The 15325-nt window shown below is 36.6% G+C and overlaps 1 long non-coding RNA gene across 2 annotated transcripts in view; it reads right to left on the bottom strand.

Moving 5' to 3' along the window:
* LOC133606867 (uncharacterized) overlaps positions 1 to 7664 on the bottom strand; it is a 99746-nt gene extending 92082 nt beyond the window's left edge. For both annotated transcript variants that reach the window (XR_009815314.2, XR_009815313.2), the window contains exon 1: positions 7414 to 7664. This is a non-coding gene — a long non-coding RNA (uncharacterized lncRNA). The remainder of the gene's footprint in view (positions 1 to 7413) is intronic.
* Positions 7665 to 15325: the final 7661 nt, after the last annotated feature.

Below are 15325 nucleotides of genomic sequence, written 5' to 3'. Positions count from 1 at the left end.
TGTGTAACTAGACAGTAGTGATGTTGCTGCTTGGCAATAATGATGCACTTAACAATAATACAACACATATCGACGTAAACGGACCTATTTGTCATAGAATCTTACTTTGCACTGAACAGGAAGTGACTGCGTAACAATAATACAACACATTGACAATAAGAAAACAATGTAATGTTTTTGAGTATTTGCTATGTATTCTATGAAATGAATGAGAGGGAAGTCATTATGCCAAGGAGAGCGTCATTAGTGATTTGACAATATTTTATTCATAGACACCCGCACTTTTTGGGGGGAATTTTGTCCGTCATTCCCAATCCTTATGTAAGACAAAAACACAACACGCAACGTTCCTTTTTTAGGCATTCTAAATCGTAAAAAAAAAAAAGTTAGCAAGTATCAGCTAACAATCGAGCCAATAAGAGTCGCTCCATTCCGCCTATAAAGTCCATCAAGGTTTTTTAAACATGCTGGAAGTATATATGTAGTATCTAGTAACATTCATAATAACATGTAATATTTACATATTTTGATCATTTTCAGCACACGTTTCTTTTTTAGGCATTCTAAATCGTAAAAAATAAGGTTAGCAAGTATCAGCTAACAATCGAGCCAATAAGAGTTGCTCCATTCCGCCGATAAAGTCCATCAAGGTTTTATATACATGCTGTAAGTATATGTGTAGTATCTAGTAACATTCATAATAACATGTAATATTTACATATTTTGATCATTTTCAGCATACGTTTCTTTTTTTGGCATTCTAAATCGTAAAAAAAAAAAGGTTAGCAAGTATCAGCAAACAATCGAGCAAATAAGAGTCGCTCCATTCCGCCGATAAAGTCCATCAAGGTTTTATATACACGCTGTAAGTATATATGTAGTATCTAGTAACATTCATAATAACATGTCATATTTACATATTTTGATCATTTTCAGCATACGTTTCCTTTTTAGGCATTCTAAATCGTAAAAAAAAAAAAGGTTAGCAAGTATCAGCTAACAATCGAGCCAATAAGAGTCGCTCCATTCCGCCTATAAAGTCCATCAAGGTTTTATATACATGCTGTAAGTATATATGTAGTATCTAGTAACATTCATAACAACATGTAATATTTACATATTTTGATCATATTCAGCCTACGTTTCTTTTTTAGGCATTCTAAATCGTAAAAAAAAAAAGTTAGCAAGTATCAGCTAACAATCGAGCCAATAAGAGTCGCTCCATTCCGCCTATAAAGTCCATCAGGGTTTAATATACACGCTGTAAGTATATATGTAGTATCTATTAACATTCATAATAACATGTAATATTTACATATTTTGATCATTTTCAGCATACGTTTCTTGTTTAGGCATTCTATATCGTAAAAAAAAAAAAAAGGTTAGCAAGTATCAGCTAACAATCGAGCCAATAAGAGTCGCTCCATTCCGCCTATAAAGTCCATCAAGGTTTTATATACATGCTGTAAGTATATATGTAGTATCTAGTAATATTCATAATAACATGTCATATTTACATATTTTGATCATTTTCAGCATTCGTTTCTTTTTTAGGCATTCTAAATCATAAAAAAAAAAAAAGGTTAGCAAGTATCAGCTAACAATCGAGCCAATAAGAGTCGCTCCATTCCACCTATAAAGTCCATCAAGGTTTTATATACATGCTGGAAGTATATATGTAGTATCTAGTAACATTCATAATAACATGTAATATTTACATATTTTGATCATTTTCAGCATACGTTTCTTTTTTAGGCATTCTAAATCGTAAAAAAAAAGGTTAGCAAGTATCAGCTAACAATCGAGCTAATAAGAGTCGCTCCATTCCGTCTATAAAGTCCATCAAGGTTTTATATACATGCTGGAAGTATACTGTTTATGTAGTATCTAGTAACATTCATAATCACATGTCATTTTTACATATTTTGATCATTTTCAGCATACGTTTCTTTTTTAGGCATTCTAAATCGTAAAAAAAAAAAAGGTTAGCAAGTATCAGCTAACAATCGAGCCAATAAGAGTCGCTCCATTCCGCCTATAAAGTCCATCAAGGTTTTATATACACGCTGTAAGTATATATGTAGTATCTAGTAACATTCATAATAACATGCAATATTTACATATTTTGATCATTTTCAGCATACGTTTCCTTTTTAGGCATTCTAAATCGTAAAAAAAAAAAAAGGTTAGCAAGTATCAGCTAACAATCGAGCCAATAAGAGTCGCTCCATTCCGCCTATAAAGTCCATCAAGGTTTTATATACATGCTGGAAGTATACTGTTTATGTAGTATCTAGTAACATTCATAATCACATGTCATTTTTACATATTTTGATCATTTTCAGCATACGTTTCTTTTTTAGGCATTTTAAATCGTAAAAAAAAAAGGTTAGCAAGTATCAGCTAACAATCGAGCCAATAAGAGTCGCTCCATTCCGCCTATAAAGTCCATCAAGGTTTTATATACACGCTGTACGTATATATGTAGTGTCTAGTAACATTCATAATAACATGTCATATTTACATATTTTGATCATTTTCAGCATACGTTTCCTTTTTAGGTATTCTAAATCGTAAAAAAAAAAAAAGGTTAGCAAGTATCAGCAAACAATCGAGCCAATAAGAGTCGCTCCATTCCGCCTATAAAGTCCATCAAGGTTTTATATACATGCTGGAAGTATATATGTAGTATCTAGTAACATTCATAACAACATGTCATATTTTCATATTTTGATCATTTTCAGCATACGTTTCCTTTTTAGGCATTCTAAATCGTAAAAAAAAAAAAAGGTTAGCAAGCATCAGCTAGCAATCGAGCCAAAAAGAGTTGCTCCATTCCGTCTATAGAGTCCATCAAGGTTTTATATAAATGCTGGAAGTATATATGTAGTATCTAGTAATATTCATTATAACATGTAATATTTACATATTTTGATCATTTTCAGCATACATTTCTTTTTTAAGCATTCTAAATCGTAAAAAAAGGTTAGCAAGTATCAGCTAACAATCGAGCCAATAAGAGTCGCTCCATTCCGCCTATAAAGTCCATCAAGGTTTTATATACATGCTGTAAGTATATATGTAGTATCTAGTAACATTCATAATAACATGTAATATTTACATATTTTGATCATTTTCAGTATACGTTTCTTTTTTAGGCATTCTAAATCGTAAAAAAAAAAAAAGGTTAGCAAGTATCAGCTAACAATCGAGGCAATAAGAGTCGCTCCATTCCGCCTATAAAGTTCATCAGGGTTTTATATACAAGCTGTAAGTATATATGTAGTATCTACTAACATTCATAATAACATGTAATATTTACATATTTTGATCATTTTCAGCATACGTTTCTTTTTTAGGCATTCTAAATCGTAAAAAAAAAGGTTAGCAAGTATCAGCTAACAATCGAGCTAATAAGAGTCGCTCCATTCCGTCTATAAAGTCCATCAAGGTTTTATATACATGCTGGAAGTATACTGTTTATGTAGTATCTAGTAACATTCATAATAACATGTCATATTTACATATTTTGATCATTTTCAGCATACGTTTCTTTTTTAGGCATTCTAAATCGTAAAAAAAAAAGGTTAGCAAGTATCAGCTAACAATCGAGCCAATAAGAGTCGCTCCATTCCGCCTATAAAGTCCATCAGGGTTTAATATACACGCTGTAAGTATATATGTAGTATCTATTAACATTCATAATAACATGTAATATTTACATATTTTGATCATTTTCAGCATACGTTTCTTGTTTAGGCATTCTATATCGTAAAAAAAAAAAAAAGGTTAGCAAGTATCAGCTAACAATCGAGCCAATAAGAGTCGCTCCATTCCGCCTATAAAGTCCATCAAGGTTTTATATACATGCTGTAAGTATATATGTAGTATCTAGTAACATTCATAATAACATGTCATATTTACATATTTTGATCATTTTCAGCATTCGTTTCTTTTTTAGGCATTCTAAATCATAAAAAAAAAAAAAGGTTAGCAAGTATCAGCTAACAATCTAGCCAATAAGAGTCGCTCCATTCCACCTATAAAGTCCATCAAGGTTTTATATACATGCTGGAAGTATATATGTAGTATCTAGTAACATTCATAATAACATGTAATATTTACATATTTTGATCATTTTCAGCATACGTTTCTTTTTTAGGCATTCTAAAATCGTAAAAAAAAAGGTTAGCAAGTATCAGCTAACAATCGAGCTAATAAGAGTCGCTCCATTCCGTCTATAAAGTCCATCAAGGTTTTATATACATGCTGGAAGTATACTGTTTATGTAGTATCTAGTAACATTCATAATCACATGTCATTTTTACATATTTTGATCATTTTCAGCATACGTTTCTTTTTTAGGCATTCTAAATCGTAAAAAAAAAAAAGGTTAGCAAGTATCAGCTAACAATCGAGCCAATAAGAGTCGCTCCATTCCGCCTATAAAGTCCATCAAGGTTTTATATACACGCTGTAAGTATATATGTAGTATCTAGTAACATTCATAATAACATGCAATATTTACATATTTTGATCATTTTCAGCATACGTTTCCTTTTTAGGCATTCTAAATCGTAAAAAAAAAAAAGGTTAGCAAGCATCAGCTAACAATCGAGCCAATAAGAGTCGCTCCATTCCGCCTATAAAGTCCATCAAGGTTTTATATACATGCTGGAAGTATACTGTTTATGTAGTATCTAGTAACATTCATAATCACATGTCATTTTTACATATTTTGATCATTTTCAGCATACGTTTCTTTTTTAGGCATTTTAAATCGTAAAAAAAAAAGGTTAGCAAGTATCAGCTAACAATCGAGCCAATAAGAGTCGCTCCATTCCGCCTATAAAGTCCATCAAGGTTTTATATACACGCTGTACGTATATATGTAGTGTCTAGTAACATTCATAATAACATGTCATATTTACATATTTTGATCATTTTCAGCATACGTTTCCTTTTTAGGTATTCTAAATCGTAAAAAAAAAAAAAGGTTAGCAAGTATCAGCAAACAATCGAGCCAATAAGAGTCGCTCCATTCCGCCTATAAAGTCCATCAAGGTTTTATATACATGCTGGAAGTATATATGTAGTATCTAGTAACATTCATAACAACATGTCATATTTTCATATTTTGATCATTTTCAGCATACGTTTCCTTTTTAGGCATTCTAAATCGTAAAAAAAAAAAAAGGTTAGCAAGCATCAGCTAGCAATCGAGCCAAAAAGAGTTGCTCCATTCCGTCTATAGAGTCCATCAAGGTTTTATATACATGCTGGAAGTATATATGTAGTATCTAGTAATATTCATTATAACATGTAATATTTACATATTTTGATCATTTTCAGCATACATTTCTTTTTTAAGCATTCTAAATCGTAAAAAAAGGTTAGCAAGTATCAGCTAACAATCGAGCCAATAAGAGTCGCTCCATTCCGCCTATAAAGTCCATCAAGGTTTTATATACATGCTGTAAGTATATATGTAGTATCTAGTAACATTCATAATAACATGTAATATATACATATTTTGATCATTTTCAGTATACGTTTCTTTTTTAGGCATTCTAAATCGTAAAAAAAAAAAAAGGTTAGCAAGTATCAGCTAACAATCGAGGCAATAAGAGTCGCTCCATTCCGCCTATAAAGTTCATCAGGGTTTTATATACAAGCTGTAAGTATATATGTAGTATCTACTAACATTCATAATAACATGTAATATTTACATATTTTGATCATTTTCAGCATACGTTTCTTTTTTAGGCATTCTAAATCGTAAAAAAAAAGGTTAGCAAGTATCAGCTAACAATCGAGCTAATAAGAGTCGCTCCATTCCGTCTATAAAGTCCATCAAGGTTTTATATACATGCTGGAAGTATACTGTTTATGTAGTATCTAGTAACATTCATAATAACATGTCATATTTACATATTTTGATCATTTTCAGCATACGTTTCTTTTTTAGGCATTCTAAATCGTAAAAAAAAAAGGTTAGCAAGTATCAGCTAACAATCGAGCCAATAAGAGTTGCTCCATTCCGCCTATAAAGTCCATCAAGGTTTTATATACACGCTGTAAGTATATATGTAGTATCTAGTAACATTCATAATAACATGCGATATTTACATATTTTGATCATTTTCAGCATATGTTTCCTTTTTAGGCATTCTAAATCGTAAAAAAAAAGGTTAGCAAGTATCAGCTAACAATCGAGCCAATAAGAGTCGCTCCATTCCGCCTATAAAGTCCATCAAGGTTTTATATATACGCTGTAAGTATATATGTAGTATCTAGTAACATTCATAATAACATGTCATATTTACATATTTTGATCATTTTCAACATACGTTTCTTTTTTAGGCATTCTAAATCGTAAAAAAAAAAGGTTAGCAAGGATCAGCTAACAATCAAGCAAATAAGAGTCGCTCCATTCCGTCTATAGAGTCCATCAAGGTTTTATATACATGCTGTAAGTATTTATGTAGTATCTAGTAACATTCATAACAACATGTAATATTTACATATTTTGATCATTTTCAGCACACGTTTCTTTTTTAGGCATTCTAAATCGTAAAAAAAAGGTTAGCAAGTATCAGCTAACAATCGAGCCAATAAGAGTCGCTCCATTCCGCCTATAAAGTCCATCAGGGTTTTATATACATGCTGTAAGTATATATGTAGTATCTAGTAACATTGATAATAACATGTCATATTTACATGTTTTGATCATTTTCAGCATATGTTTCTTTTTTAGGCATTCTAAATCGTAAAAAAAGGTTAGCAAGTATCAGCTAACAATCGAGCCAATAAGAGTCGCTCCATTCCACCTATAAAGTCCATCAAGGTTTTATATACACGCTGTAAGTATATATGTAGTATCTAGTAACATTCATAATAACACGTCATATTTACATATTTTGATCATTTTCAGCATACGTTTCTTTTTTAGGCATTCTAAATCGTAAAAAAAAAAAGGTTAGCAAGTATCAGCTAACAATCGAGCCAATAAGAGTCAGTGAGCTAATAAAGCGACGGCGAGACCATCAAACATGACTTTTAATGCCATCACCTGGTGCATGTTGCTGTGTTCACACCATTTCCACATTGCTAAGTTTGAATCAAAGCTTGTTCTATTCTCCTTTCAAACGTAGCATTTAGTAGGATGTTAGCATTAGCCAAGCTACAAACAACCTCCGGTATTTTATACGGCGTGAAATGACTCCCAAAATTCCACAAACACGCTGAAATGTCTTCACGATTCACGAGTAAAAAACAATTTTCTTCAATTCAAAAATTCAAGTAAAAAAAAAAAATTTGTGCAAATAAAAAAAACATTCTCAATTTTTTGAAAAAATAAAAAAATTGTGCAAGCAAAAAAAAATAAATGCAAATATAAAAACAGTAACTTACAGGTTGAGCTTGTTTCCCCTCTCTTCCGTGACGCTCTGGTCACATGACGGCGATTGTTGGCGTGTTCCCGACATGCAGAAATCCCGGGAGGCGACGTGCAGGTCAAGTGTACTTCATGGCTCAAACAAAACAAAAAGACTAGGAATGCTGGAAAAAAAAGAAAAAAAGAATGCTGGAGAACAGCAAAGACTTCCGGTTGAAACGTGCGGCGGGAGAGCGTCCACAATGTGTAATCATACGAAACCAGGGAATTGTGGCCAAGACTCAACTTAAATAGTCCTATTTGGAAACACAAAACAGGTGCGGGGAACAGCGCTCAAAGGCAGGAGTCAAGTCGCTGCAGGGAAACACAAAAACGGAAGTGTCACCAAAATAAAAGCACAAGACAGGAACTTAAACACGACACACAGGAAAACCCCAATCAACTCAAAATAAGGCATTTTACTCCCCACCCTGCGTTTTCTTTGTTCTTTCTGGCGGACGGCACCATGCGCAAACAACAGTAGCTCTGACGGCCTTAAACTGACTCAGCAGCACCACCTGTTGTTGTCGAGTGCCAATTACGGGTGTTCTGAGTGGAATATTACAGCCATAAGTTTGAATTTCAAGAAAATAGTTTTGCTTGAAATTTTTTTTTTTTTTAATGAAAAATAATGTTGGTTTTTTTACTTGAAAATCGTTTTTTTAATTGAAGAAAATTGGGGGGGTTTACATGCAAGTCGTTTTTTAAATTAAAGAAAATATTTTCTATACTTGCGAATAGTTTTTTACTCGCAGAAAATTATTTTTTTTACTTGCAAATCTTTTTTTAACTTACAAAATATGGTTATGTTTTTGTTTACATGCAAATGTTGCTGTTTTTTTACTTACATAACTTTTTTTTTCTTGCCAATCAGGCTTTCTACTTACAAATTGTTTTTTTTACATGAAAATCTTTTTTTTTCTTTTAGAACTTTTTTTTTTTTACTTGCAATTCGTTTTTTTTAATTGAAAAAAACCATGTTTTTTTTTACTTGGTAATCGTACTTACAAAAAATAGTTGGTTTTTTTTACTTGCAATTTTTTTTTATTACATGCAAATCGCTATTTTATTCACAGAATTTTTTATTTTTTTTTTACTTGCAAATCGTTTTTTAATTTCAATTTTTTTGTTTATTTACTTGGAAATCTTTTTTTTTTTTTTTACTTCCAGAAATGTGTTTTGTTTTTACTTGCCAATTGGGCAGCACGGTGGAAGAGGGGTTAGTGCATCTGCCTCACAATACGAAGTAGTCTTGGGTTCAATCCCGGGCTCGGGATCTTTCTGTGTGGAGTTTGCATGTTCTCCCCGTGACTGCGTGGGTTCCCTCCGGGTACTCCGGCTTCCTCCCACCTCCAAAGACATGCACCTGGGGATAAGTTGATTGGCAACACTAAATTGACCCTAGTGTGTGAATGTTGTCTGTCTATCTGTGTTGGCCCTGCGATGAGGTGGCGACTTGTCCAGGGTGTACCCCGCCTTCCGCCCGATTGTAGCTGAGATAGGCTCCAGCGCCCCCCGCGACCCCAAAGGGAATAAGCGGTAGAAAATGGATGGATGGATGGATACTTGCGAATTTTTTTTTTTAATTTAAGAAAAAAAAAATGTAACTTGAGAATCTTCAGGCGTGAGTAAAAACATTTTTGCGTGATTGTGGAGTTTTGGCAGTAATTTAATTCCATAATAATAATAAAAAAAGCATGTTTACTTTTACTCTTGGCTAAGCACAAAAACGAATATTATTTTGCGAGAAGTATTTCAAAGTAATAATAAGCTTGTTTGATGAAAGCCGTAAATCAGGGATGTCGAACACATGGCGGTAATAATTTATTAACATAAAGGTATAGGATTCACCTCATGATATTATTTCATTTGAGTACTATATTTACTTACCTACACTAAGAAAATATTTTGATTTTGCAGTAAAAAAAACAACAACTGGCAGCTCAGTTGTCACAATTATGGTGTTTTTTTAGAGCCATATTCCTATAAATGGAGAATCTGTACTAGCGTTCTTTCACAGTAAAATTCTGGCAAGTGAGCATAAAATCTATTGTCATTTTTACAAATAACTCGCCCTAAAATCACAAGTCAAGCAGATATTTATTGTTATTATATTTACTTGATATGATAGTATTATATTTGTTGCATTAATAGATAATATTACGGTTTACCAGATATGTCAAAATCACATACATTAAATAAGAAAAGATGAGGTACTTTATTGACAAATGGTATTTCAAGGCTTTTGCAGGCCACGTTAAATAATGCCATAACGACCTTCAGTGCGTGTATCATAACGACCTTCGGTGCGTATATCATAACGACCTTCAGGCTCGGTGGCAACGAGGGCGTTAGCGTGCAGGCGGTGTGACGGCACAAACCTGTCTCATCGCCTTAAAATCAAAAATGCCGACCGCGCTGGTTAGTGTGACCTCCGTGTCCCCCCACAGGAATAAACAACTCTTGGATATTCGGCCAGACTTCCATGCGACTTTTGACCGGAGCTTGCAGACACGCGCGGTCTGGAGCCTTTCATTGCAGAAACAGGAAATACAAACCCCGTTTCCATATGAGTTGGGAAATTGTGTTAGATGTAAATATAAACGGAATACAATGATTTGCAAATCATTTACAAAGACAACATATTTGATGTTGTAACTGATAAAAAAATAATAATTTTCAAATAAAAAGTTAAAGTTAAAGTTAAAGTACCAATGATTGTCACACACACACTAGGTGTGGTGAGATTATTCTCTGCATTTGACCCATCACCCTTGATCACCCCCTGGGAGGTGAGGGGAGCAGTGGGCAGCAGCGGTGGCCGCGCCCGGGAATCATTTTGGTGATTTAACCCCCAATTCCAACCCTTGATGCTGAGTGCCAAGCAGGGAGGTAATGGGTCCCATTTTTATAGTCTTTGGTATGACTCGGCCGGGGTTTGAACTCACAACCTACCGATCTCAGGGCGGACACTCTAACCACTAGGCCACTGAGTAGTAGTAAATAATCATTAACTTTAGAATTTGATGCCAGCAACACGTGACAAAGAAGTTGGGAAAGGTGGCAATAAATACTGATAAAGTTGAGGAATGCTCATCAAACACTTATTTGGAACATCCCACAGGTGAACAGGCAAATTGGGAACAGGTGGGTGCCATGATTGGGTATAAAAGTAGATTCCATGAAATGCTCAGTCATTCAAAAACAAGGATGGGGCGAGGGTCACCACTTTGTCAACAAATGCGTGAGCAAATTGTTGAACAGTTTAAGAAAAACCTTTCTCAACCAGCTATTGCAAGGAATTTAGGGATTTCACCATCTACGGTCCGTAATATCAAAGGGTTCAGAGAATCTGGAGAAATCACTGCACGTAAGCAGCTAAGCCCGTGACCTTCGATCCCTCAGGCTGTGCTGCATCAACAAGCGACATCAGTGTGTAAAGGATATCACCACACGGGCTCAGGAACACTTCAGAAACCCACTGTCAGTAACTACAGTTGGTCGCTACATCTGTAAGTGCAAGTTAAAACTCTCCTATGCAAGGCGAAAACCGTTTATCAACAACACCCAGAAACGCCGTCGGCTTCGCTGGGCCTGAGCTCATCTAAGATGGACTGATACAAAGTGGAAAAGTGTTCTGTGGTCTGATGAGTCCACATTTCAAATTGTTTTTGGAAACTGTGGACGTCGTGTCCTCCGGACCGAAGAGGAAACAAACCATACGGATTGTTATAGGCGCAAAGTGGAAAATCCAGCATCTGTGATGGTATGGGGGTGTATTAGTGCCCAAGACATGGGTAACTTACACATCTGTGAAGGCGCTATTAATGCTGAAAGGTACATACAGGTTTTGGAGCAACATATGTTGCCATCCAAGCAACGTTACCATGGACGCCCCTGCTTATTACAGCAAGACAATGCCAAGCCACGTGTTACATCAACGTGGCTTCATAGTAAAAGAGTGCGGGTACTAGACTGGCCTGCCTGTAGTCCAGACCTGTCTCCCATTGAAAATGTGTGGTGCATTATGAAGCCTAAAATAGCACAACGGAGACCCCCGGACTGTTGAACAACTTAAGCTGTACATCAAGCAAGAATGGGAAAGAATTCCACCTGAGAAGCTTCAAAAATGTGTCTCCTCAGTTCCCAAACGTTTACTGAGTGTTGTTAAAAGGAAAGGCCATGTAACACAGTGGTGAACATGCCCTTTCCCAACTACTTTGGCATTTGTTGCAATTGTTATTTGCAAAAAAAAATAAAGTTTATGAGTTTGAACATCAAATATCTTGTCTTTGTCGGAGTCAAACTTTCACTTTATCTTAATATCCAATTATATTAGTTATGTATCCATTATATTAATATTAATATTGTTACATTATTATTGTGCATGCAAAGCCGAACTATGAAGGGTCGCCTCTCTTAAATGAGCAAAATAGGGAGTGCTCTCCTATTAGTTGGTGTGCCTTCAGAAATATAGGCAGAATACACCCTAATGATCATTCAGCACGGTGGGAAGGTAGGTGCAAGCTGGCACAGTTAAGCACAAATGGCAGAGGCAATTGTTGTGCAAAAAGAGAATATCTCAGCCACATATTGACTGTTTGCAAATAAATACAAATGTTATGCAAGTTGTCCATTCCGTAATACCGTTTAATAATTTTGTATCTGCTGGACTTACCACCTGACTTACTATCTGATTCAACACCTGACTCATCACCAGTGACGTGCGGTGAGGTTGATGGCTGGTGAGGCACTGACTTCATCACAGTCAGATTTACAAACATATGAACCCTAAAGAGTATCTTATTCACCATTTGATTGGCAGCAGTTAATGGGTTATGTTTAAAAGCTCATACCAGCATTCTTCCCTGCTTGGCACTCAGCATCAAGGCTTGGAATTGGGGGTTAAATCACCAAAAATGATTCCCGGGCGCGGTGCCGCTGCTGCCCACTGCTCCCCTCACCTCCCAGGGGGTAATCAAGGGGATGGGTCAAATGCAGAGGACAAATTTCATTACACCTAGTGTGTGTGTGACAATCATTGGTACTTTAACTTAACTTTAACTTTACACATACAAACTGTAGCACACAAAAAAGCACATTTAATTAAAAAACGTTATTATGGTCTTACCTTTACTTAGAAATGAAGTCCATGCGCCGCTCCTTTTGAACAAAAGCATCGATAACTTGTTTATAGAAGTCTTCCTTATCTTTTAAAAGTCTCTCTGTCTCGATGGAGATCTTCCTTTAATTATTACCTCCTGCTTCGATTGAAAGCCCAGTTTAGAAAACTGTTTTATTTTAGATATGTAATCCTCCATGTTAAAAGTCCAGGCAAGAGGAAAAAATAAACGATCGCTGCTAACTGTTGCGGCTTGTTGTCACTTATTCTGCAGCCGAGTAGTCGCAAGAATGATCTCTGGGATCACTAGCGCCCTCTACCACCATGAGGCGGGATTACTGCGAGCCTCAGCCAGTGCGTCTTCGCAGTCGTTTTATGATCGCTCAGCACAAGAAATACTTTACACACATACAGTTGTTGACAAAATACACTGTACATTATATACCTCAGCTAACTAAACTATGGAAATGTATAATATAACTCATATAGCAATACAGTCTCACTGCACAGCAGGCCAGCAGTTAGCCGAGTCCGTCCATGTTGAGGCACTGAGTGACGTGCCTCAACTGGCTGCTGATCACCGCACCGTCTCTTCTCAGTATTTGAACGGCAAATGTGAAAATTCAGCGATTTTGAATAAAAATAATCTAAAACTGGTGAAGTTAAATAGAAATAACTTTATAGTATAATCACTGGATACATTTAACAATTTAATTAATTTTTTTTCTTTTTACATTTTTTTCTTTCCATGATGCGGGGCCTCACCTGCCTCCCCTGACTGCACGTCACTGCTCATCACCTCACTTACTACCTGACATTCCACCTGGCTTACCACCTGACTTGTGACCTGACTTATCACCTGACTCATAACCTGACTTACTACCTGATATCCCACCTGACTTATCACCTGACTTATCACCTCACTTACTACCTGACATCCCACCTGGCTTACCACCTGACTTATGACCTGACTTATCAACTGACTTACCACCTCACTCACTACCTGACATCCCACCTGGCTTACCACCTGACTTATGGGTTGTACTTGTATAGCGCTTTTCTACCTTCAAGGTACTCAAAGCGCTTTGACACTACTTCCACATTTACCCATTCACACACACATTCACACACTGATGGAGGGAGCTGCCATGCAAGGCGCTAAATGACCTGACTTACCACCTCACTTACTACCTGACATCCCACCTGACTTACCACCTGACTTATGACCTGACTTATCAACTGACTTACCACCTGCCTTATCACCTGACTTACCACCTGACTTACCACCTGCCTTATCACCTGACTTACCACCTGACTTACCACCTGAATTATCATCTGACTTACCACCTGACTTATCACCTGACTTACCACCAGACCTATCACCTGACTTATCACCTCACTTACTACCTGACTTACCACCTGGCTTACCACCTGATTTATCACCTGACTTACCAACTGACTCACCACCTGACTTAACACCTGACTAACTACCTGACTCATCACCTGACTTACCACCTGCCTTATCACCTGACTTAACCCCATGACTTACCACCTGAGTTACCACCTGACTTACCACCTGATTTATCATCTGACATACCAACCGACTTAGCACCTGATTTATCACTTGATTTACCACCTGACTCATCACCTGACCTATCACATAACTTACTTCTTGACTTAGCACCTCACTTATTACCTGACATCCCACCTGATTTACCACCTGACTTATCATCTGACATACCAACTGACTCACCAACTGACTTACCACCTGATTTATCACCGGACTCATCACCTGACTTATCACCTGACTTATCACCTGACTTACCACCTGCCTTATCACCTGACTTACCAGCTGAATTACCACCTGACTTACCACCTGACTTACCACCTGATTTATCACTTGATTTACCACCTCAGTCGTCACCTGACTTACCACCTGACCTATCACCTGACTTACCGCCTGATGTACCACCTGACTCATCACCTGCCTTACCACCTGACTTACCACCTGACTTTTCACCTGACTTATCATCTGACTTATCACCTGACTTACCACCTGACTTACCACCTGACTCATCACCTGACTTACCACCTGACTTACCACCTGACTTTTCACCTGACTTATCACCTGACTTACCACCTGACTATCATCTGACATACCAACTGACTTTCCAACTGACTCACCACCTGCCTTACCACCTGACTTATCACCTGACTTACCACCTAACTTATCACCTGACTTACCACCTAACTCATCACCTGATTTACCACCTGACTTATCATCTGACATACCAACTGACTCACCAACTGACTTACCACCTGATTTATCACCGGACTCATCACCTGACTTATCACCTGCCTTATCACCTGACTTACCAGCTGAATTACCACCTGACTTATCACCTGACTTATCACCTGACTTACCACCTGATTTATCACTTGATTTACCACCTCAGTCGTCACCTGACTTACCACCTGACCTATCACCTGACTTACTGCCTGACGTACTGCCTGCCTCACCACCTGCCTTACAACCTGACTTATCACCTGCCTTATCATATAACTTACCACCTGCCTTATCATCTGACTTACCACCTGACTTACAACTTGACTTACCACCTGCCTTATCAGATAACTTACCACCTGCCTTATCATCTGACTTACCACCTGACTTACCACTTGACTTACCACCTGCCTTATCACCTGAATTATCACATGACTTACCACCTGACTCACCACCTGCCTTACAACTTGACTTATCACCTCCC

The sequence above is a fragment of the Nerophis lumbriciformis genome, linkage group LG05 (assembly GCF_033978685.3).
Source record: "Nerophis lumbriciformis linkage group LG05, RoL_Nlum_v2.1, whole genome shotgun sequence".
Taxonomy (NCBI): Eukaryota; Metazoa; Chordata; class Actinopteri; order Syngnathiformes; family Syngnathidae; genus Nerophis; species Nerophis lumbriciformis.
The sequence above is the reverse complement of the archived record's forward strand: the minus strand, read 5'-3'. Positions and strand labels throughout refer to the sequence as shown.